This window comes from Adiantum capillus-veneris, chromosome 12 (assembly GCF_014529385.1).
Source record: "Adiantum capillus-veneris isolate H3 chromosome 12, ASM1452938v2, whole genome shotgun sequence".
Classification (NCBI taxonomy): Eukaryota; Viridiplantae; Streptophyta; class Polypodiopsida; order Polypodiales; family Pteridaceae; genus Adiantum; species Adiantum capillus-veneris.
The window spans coordinates 84,723,802-84,732,481 of NC_140942.1; positions in this window are offsets into that span (position 1 = coordinate 84,723,802).

Below are 8,680 nucleotides of genomic sequence, written 5' to 3' on the forward strand. Positions count from 1 at the left end.
TTAAGCAACATTGCACACGAGCGTATGGATATGGAGTTACCAATTCTCCATCAATTGATAATTGCATGCAATTGCATACAAGGAAAATCAACAAAGTACGCATTCTCAAGAAATTACCCATTCTCGACACAGATTCAAGAGAAGTCGCAAACATTGAAGTGAAGTTGAAACACATATGCTTATTTTGACTAGAAACTTGCGAGATAATCATAGTATTAATTTACTCAACAATCTTGCACAAGCTACACTACAACTCAAGGAGTCTCTTTGGAAATACAAATATATTTTTCCTAGTGATCTATCTTTTGGCTTACCACGTGATTAACCTATGTAACATGGTATGGATGTCTCCACCCAATCACCAATAATGAAGTTGCCATAAGTTAAGTCAAGAAGCATCTAAGGTAGAATGCCATTTTGTTGACTGCCTTAGTAGGGGATTTATTCAATCCAATTATTTACCCTGGGATTGCCTTATTTTTTGGTGAGAAGAAAGACAATAATATGTTCGCGTATAGATTATTGTGGATTGAACTTGGATACTACTAAGAATAAATATCCATTATGATGGACCCTGCATTCCACCCATGACCTCAATCCTCACCATGTCGGGGTGGGCCAACAAGAAATCCCTTCACGATTGAAAGCTTGTAGAAATACCAAAAACTATTGTGGTATGTTCACGTGTGTAGATTATTGCCCAAATTGAACTTGGATACAATTAAGAATAATTGTCCATTACCATGTGTAGATGAGGTGTTTGGTTTATTGCATGGGTGCACACTATTTTGTGAAAATCTTCCACTCAGTGTGTATCAAGTACACATAAAACTTGTAGAAATACCGAGAACTACCTTTTCGTTCAAGAATTATGAGTTCTTGGATATGCCCTTTGGGTTCCTACTACTTTATGACACTCATGTATAGCACCTAAAACTATACTTGGGGCAAGCTCATTATTCTTTTCCTCGATGACATCATTGTCTACAATGCTACCAAAGAGGAACACTGAAATATCAAACATAGATTTTTTATTTATTACGTCAACACAAGCTTTATACCAATGAGGGAAAATGTGACTTTCTTTAGACAAAAGTTCTCTACCTTGGGCATGTCATTTTCGCAAATGGCATAGCAATGGGCACTTGCAAAGTGAATATTGTCCCTTAAAGGACTCATCCTACCAATTTGGAAGAGCTCCATTTTTTTTTGGGATTGATAGATTTTTAGTGTAAGTTTTGTTAAGAATTAAGCAAAATTTCATGTCCTTTGACATACGAGTTAAAAGGTAAATGTAAGAATTTTGTTAGGGGAGATGATCAATAATATAGTTTGTAAAGCTCAAGGTAGCTTCAGCATTTGCACCTATACTAGCTATAGTTGATCCACCATTTTCCCTAGAAATTGATGCTAGCTAAAAGACTAATGGTGTAGTTTGCAATGGTGCCAATCGTGATGATAGTGTAGGGGAAGTAGGCATTGTGATTGGTAATTGTTTCTTCGAATTCTATGCCAGAGGAGCATCTTCAAGTGCCAACACTCATTATAATGATGTAGGGAAATCCATATGGCTGCAAATGACTCTCTCTCTCTCTCTCTCTCTCTCTCTCTCTCTCTCTCTCTCTCTCTCTCTCTCTCTCTCTCTCTCTCTCTCTCTCTCTCTCTCTCTTCATGTTCAACTTCTTGAGAACTTCTCAAAATTGTGCATGCTAGATTCATGACGATTCCCCCCTAAAAGCAATGGCAGACAAGGAGGGACACAAAAGTAAACAGAGGGATAATCAAAGGTCTACAAGAGGAGCTTGAGAATGAGGCTAAGCTGAAAGAAGAGGAGCAACACAAAAGTAGTGTTGGTGGTAGACATGATAGCAACAACCGATAGGAGGGAAAAAGTTGTATAAGAGGTGATTGATGGAGATCATAGTAGACATGATTGACATGATGATGGAGATCGAGATAGACCTAACCTACATAAGAGATGGTATGAATGAAGGAGTACGAGCGGCAGAGCGACGCGAGAGAGAGTGCGAGAAGAAGAGCACGACGATATGGTGAACTCGCTCTACTGTAATGTGTAGAGCATAGTGAGTTCTTATTAGGTTTTTACAAAAGAATATGTGTACATACCTGGCGGCCCGCCCACTTACCTGGGCGACCACATTGGGCTTTATACCCCAACAACCTCCTACTTAAAGTCCAATGTGGTACTTTAAGTGTGAGAGAAGCTACTATACAAGCTAATATACAAGCTAATATACAAGAGATGTAGAGAAGTGATGTACTACCCTACACCTAACTGCTTGCGAAAATGCGCAAAGCTCTCTGAGGGAAGTCCTTTTGTAAGTAGATCAGCAGGATTTTCTGTGGTGTGAACTTTGACAAGCTGAATTTTCTTATCCTCGAGCATTTCCCTGATGAAATGATACTTCACATCCACATGCTTTGTCTTTGAGTGATAAACTGGATTGCGAGCCAATTGTATAGCACTCTGACTATCACAATATAACACAGGCATCTCTTCTTTGATTCCCAAATCTGTTACTAGTCGATTAAGCCAAATTGATTCTTTGCATGCCTCTGATGCTGCAACATATTCAGCCTCTGTAGTAGACTGAGTAACACAATCTTGTAATCTAGAACGCCATGATACTGCTCCACCAGCCAATGTAAAGACATACCCTGACGTAGACCTTCGGTTGTCTAAGTCACCTGCATAATCTGAGTCTATAAAACCCTTTACACTTAGCTCCTGACTCCCATAGCATATGCGCATACTCTTTGTAGCTTTCAGGTATCTCAATATTCCTTTCACTGCCTCCCAATGTTTCTTGCCTGGGTTTGACATGTATCAACTTACTACTCCCACTGCAAATGCAATGTCTGGGCGAGTAGCAATCATTGCATACATCAAACTACCCATTGCAGACGCATATGGAATCTTATCCATTTCAGCCTGTTCTTCCTCAGACACAAGACAATCTTGTTTGCTAAGTTTCACATATGGTGGCAATGGAACACTCAATGCCTTTCCCTTCTCCATATTGAAACGTTGCAAAACCTTGTCAATATACTCTGTTTGAGAGAACCAAATCAAATTCTTTGATCTGTCTCTCTCAATGCGCATACCAAGTATATGACTTGCCTCACCCATGTCTTTCATGTCAAACGATTTTGCCATCTTTGACTTCAAAGCTGAAATTTCTTCCAAGTGCTTGCCAGCAATCAACATGTCATCCACATACAAAATAAGGATCAGCCAACTGCCATCCTTAGCCTTCTTTGTATATAGACAGTGATCGAACTCACTACGTTTGTAGCCTTGAAAAAGCATAAACTTGTGAAACTTATGATACCATGCCCTCGGTGATTGTTTTAAGCCATAAAGACTCTTTAACAACTGGCATACCAAATCTTCCTTGCCTTTCTCAACAAACCCTTCTGGCTACTGCATGTAAATTTCCACATCTAAATCACCATGCAAGAACGCTGTCTTGACATCCATTTGGTGCAACACCAAATCTAATATGGCAACCAATGCAAGAAAGCATCTCAATGTAGTCATCTTGACCACCGGAGAGAAGACTTCATCAAATTCAATGCCTTGTTCTTGCTTAAAGCCCTTGGCAACAAGCCTTGCTTTGTACTTTGGCTGACTATCATGAGCGGTGATCTTATACCTGTAAACCCATTTACAAGGTAGAGCCTTTTTGCCATGTGGTAATTTAACTAGCTTCCATGTCTGGTTTTTATGCAGAGTTGTCATCTCTGACTGCATGGCCAATTGCCGATTCCCGGAGTCCTTCATTTGCACTGCTTCCTTGTAACATGAAGGCTCATTGCAATCAGTCAACATGACATAGTTCATAGATGGAACAAACCTATCAGGAGGTCGCGTGATACATCCAGATCTACGCACAATAGGTGGCTCAGGTTTAGCCACAACTTGTGGTTCCAATCTATCCTGTCCTTGCTCCTCTTGAGCCCTGACATTTTGTCTTGCACGTGCAGGTCCATTTTCTTGGAAGACAACTCTTCTAATCTCCTCAACCCTCTCTGGTTTAGAATGATATTTGGATTCATTAAAGTGAACATCATTGCTGCGGACAACCTTTCTGGATTCGGGATCCCAAAGTCTGTACCCCATCTCACCAGAATTACCATAGCCTAGAAAGATGCACTTTCTACTCTTTGGCTCAAGTTTGTTCCTAAATTCCTTTGGAACGTGAGTATATGCCTCACAACCAAAGACTCTGAGATGCTTGTATGAGGGCATTTTGCCTGACCATACCATCTCTGGCACTGAATCCTTCTGCAAAACCTTGCTAGGAGATCTATTTACAAGATGAACAGCTGTTGATACAGCTTCAGCCCAAAACCCATTTGGTAGCTGTGCATTAGACAACATACTTCTGACCTTCTCTTGTATAGTCCTATTCATCCTCTCAGCAACACCATTTTGAGGAGGATTGTAAGGAGCAGTAAGTTCACGTTTTATACCTTTTGACTCACAAAAGTCCTGAAAGGCCTTTGAAACATACTCTCCACCATTGTCAGTGCGTAAGCATTTAAGCTTCTTGCCACTATGATTCTCCACAAGTGTCACAAACGTTTTGAAAACACTAAACGCTTCATCCTTGTACTTGAGAAAGTAAACCCATACTTTCCTCGAGTAATCATCTATAAATGTCATAAAGTAAGAAGCTCCCCCTAGAGATAGGTTAGGCATAGGTCCACACAAATCACTATGAACAAGTGCCAACTGTGTATCTCTTCTACTGCTTCTATGCTTATGTGGCTGCTGTGTTTGCTTACCATACAGACAATGTTCACAGAATTCAAAATCATTAAATGAAAAGCCAGGCAAATAACCAGAACGAGACAAGATTTCCATTCCCTTCTTGGACATATGTCCTAACCAGCTATGCCACAAAGAAACGTTCGGTTGCTCGGTTACATTGATTACATTTTTAGAGACATTTGATACATAAATCATGTAAAGTCCTCCAGACTTTACTCCATGTGCTACTGTCATAGAACCCTTGGATATCTTCCACATGTTCTGTCCAAAAGTGGTGACGTAGCCAGCGTCATCAAGTAAACCTGTGTTGATCAAGCTCTTTGTAATTGCAGGAACATGTCTCACATTCTTCAGCGTGAAAGAAGAGCCATTCTGAAACTTCAATTGAACATCTCCAACACCTAAGATCTCACATGTCTGCCCATTGCCTAGTCGAACATGATCTTTAGTGGTCACATAAGAGGTAAACCACTCCTTGTTTGGAGACACATGAAGTGATGCCCCTGAGTCTATAATCCAGTCACTCAGTGCATTTCCATCAGATGCTGTAAGAAGAGCTGAGTCCATTGTATTCTTCAAGAAGTAGATGTCTCCTGACACTAGACTGTCATCCTCTGCAACAGTGTTTGTCACATTTATTTCTTGAATCTTCACTGAGGACTTGTTCTTCTCACCATGGTCTTCAGCTTTCTCTTTGCCTTTTTCTGCTTTCCATTCTCTGCAGTCTCTTTTCATGTGACCCTTCTTGCCACAATGAATCTTCACTGAGGACTTGTTCTTCTCACCATGGTCTTCAGCTATCTCTTTGCCTTTTTCTGCTTTCCATTCTCTGTAGTCTCTTTTCATGTGACCCTTCTTGCCACAATGGTAGCATTCTATGTCACTCTTGCCTTTAGCACTGCGGGACTTGCTACGAGACTGATTCCTCTTTCCACCTTTGTACTTTTCTTTGGTCCTTCCCCTGACAACTAAGGCTGCTCCTTTGCCTTTGTCCATTGTCTTTCTATTGGTTTCTTCAGTAAGCAGACTTCCTTCTACACCTGCTATGTTCAAACCATCTGGAGGTGCAGAATTACTCAAAGCTGTGCGAAAAGTGTCCCAACTTCCAGGCAATGTGATCAACAGGAACATAGCTCTAACAGGTTCATCAAACTTGACACCTTGAGCTGACAACTGACTGTAGATGGTGTTGAATTTATTCAGATGATTGGACATAGGTGTCCCTTCTTTCATCTTCAAGTCAACAAGCTTCTTAAGCCAGTATACCTGTGAAGCTACACTCTACTTCTCATAAAGATCACTCAGCTTTGTCCATGCTTCATAAGCCGACATCTCGTCTGCTACATTGAAGTAAATGCTTTCTACCAAAGTCAGCATAATGGTAGAAAGTGCCAATTCATCCATTTCGCTCCGTTCATCTTCGTCCATATCTTGTGGTTTTATCCCCTTGAGCTTTATAGGTTTTATCTGCTTCTTTTGTACCAACACGTGCCAAATCTGCTTCTTCCACAATGGGAAATTGGTTCCATCCAGCTTCTTGATATTGTAAAGAGCAGTGTCATGTGATCCGGCCATAGCTACGCTTCACAATAGTTTACTTTCCTGGGAAAAATTCGGCAGAGTTTCCCCTATAAACTGACCTCTGAACCAATATCAACCTGTCAAATGAACCAAGAAAGCTTCAGATTCTGCAGAAATTTCGACAGAGTCTCCTTTGTAGAATGGCTCTGGTGTACTAAAAAACAGACCAAAAACAGCTCAAAAAACCACTATCTCTCTAACACTGTAAGCTGTGGGTAAACCTGTCCTGCACCTGTACTGTCTCTCACTGTCCTGTAAGCATAGACTGCGACAATGCCTCAACGGCAGTAAAGCAAAGATGCAATCCCAACTGTCTAACTCACAGTCAATACATCCTAGCTGCCTATCTAAGGGTGCTCGAGGGATCGCTCCAAGACCTGTATCACCGAAAGGATCTCAACATTCGAGAATCCCCCAGCTCAATAAAACCTCACTCGACCCTCAACAAAGGCTGCAGTAAATCTAACAATACATAGACTTCCCACAAATTCATACATCCACAAATTTCCCACTGTATGCTGTAACCGTTGCGGCGGTTGTTTGCTGCGTGACTCACAGCCAGCAAACCCTCAACAGACATACATTATCTCTGACAATACATCCCATGTGGAAGTACCTGCAATGTCAGGATGAAATCTGGAATATCAAGCAGCAAACACAAGCTACCTGATGAACTAGTGGATGTCGCCTACAGTCTGTGTGTAGATGCGCCCGTGTCGTATGTGACACGCCTCCAAGAACTGTGAGCCGTCCTTCGATGTGTAGACAACCACAAATCAACACTCTGGGAGTGCCGATATCCTCAGCACCTGCAGTCGTAGGCCGAAAACCCCAAATTTGCAAAGTCGGATCTGCACCCGCCAAGACCACGTAGTCGAAAATGGCCTGCGCAAAACTTTGTCGAAGCCGAACGGTGGCCGAGATGACTTCAGAATGAAATTCTGAGAACACCAAGCCCTTCGGGCTGTCCCACAGGAATTTGGGCCGTGTCTTCGCTGGTCGAATCTCACTCCAATCTGAGCAGGTGACTCTGGCTACCTGCAAATGCTGCCCCGAGCCTCGATCTGAGCTTTGATACCAGTTGAAGGAGTACGAGCGGAAGAGCGAAGCGAGAGAGTGTGCGAGAAGAAGAGCACGACGATATGGTGAACTCGCTCTACTGTAATGTGTAGAGCATAGTGAGTTCTTATTAGGTTTTTACAAAAGAATATGTGTACATACCTGGCGGCCCGCCCACTTACCTGGCCGACCACATTGGGCTTTATACCCCAACAATGAAAGATGAAGAGATTGTGACAGAGAGAATGAATATAGAAGGGATCATAGACACATGAATACGATGATCAAAGGACTCACATAGAGCGATGATTGCATGTAGAGATACAATAGATATGCTGGCAGTGACGAACGATGATGTTCGCAGAGACCAGAGCATAAGGGATCAAGATGATAAAAACCCTAGCTTGTCAAAAGGACATCAACCATACGAATTTGAGAACTTGAGTTGTTCAATGTTTAACGAAGAGGATTTCACGTGTCATGCATGGGTCTTGACTACTTTGTACAACTCGCAGGCTTTCGTGATCAAAAGGAAGGGATTGTGCATGTGTTGCAAATTGCTACACGTATGATTGCTAATACAAAAGATATTGTGAAGAGAGATTAAGGGATAAGGGTTAAGGATATTTCCATGACTGGGAATAAAAGTAGCCTTTGCAAGAGGGATATAGACCAAAAGACAAGGTAAGATCTTGTACTGATGAAAAGAAGCTTATCTTTGGATGATGAATCTAATCCCTCAGGTATGAATCAACCTTCAATAAGGTGCAAAGGGCTTTTAGGATTATCATCACAAAGGAGGATGAAAATGGCTAGGTGACCTCCGAAGAGAATTTCATTTGAGAGATGAATAGCTAATGTCAATGGTCTTGATTATCCCAATTATGATGATGACATATCTAGACTCTTGTATCAAGATGAAGGCACTAAAGAGGAGCTTGAAGTTAAGCTCAATGAGAATGAACCAACCTTCTTAAGAGGGAAAACAAGGTATTCCTTTGTTGTGTTGCTTGAGAAATCGTAATAAATCTAGACGGTTTACTTTAGAGAGCTGCAATGACACAGTGTGCTTTAGCCAAAGAGAGGAGAGGGTTGCAAGAGCAACAACATAGGACCATGATTGATTTCATCCCAAAGAATATGAATCGTCCTTGGGAAGATCTCATGCCAAAAATATGAGAGCGGCATCTCGCTCATGGACTTTGTGGTATAGGACTCTCTGTGTATTGTTCAAGTGAAAAG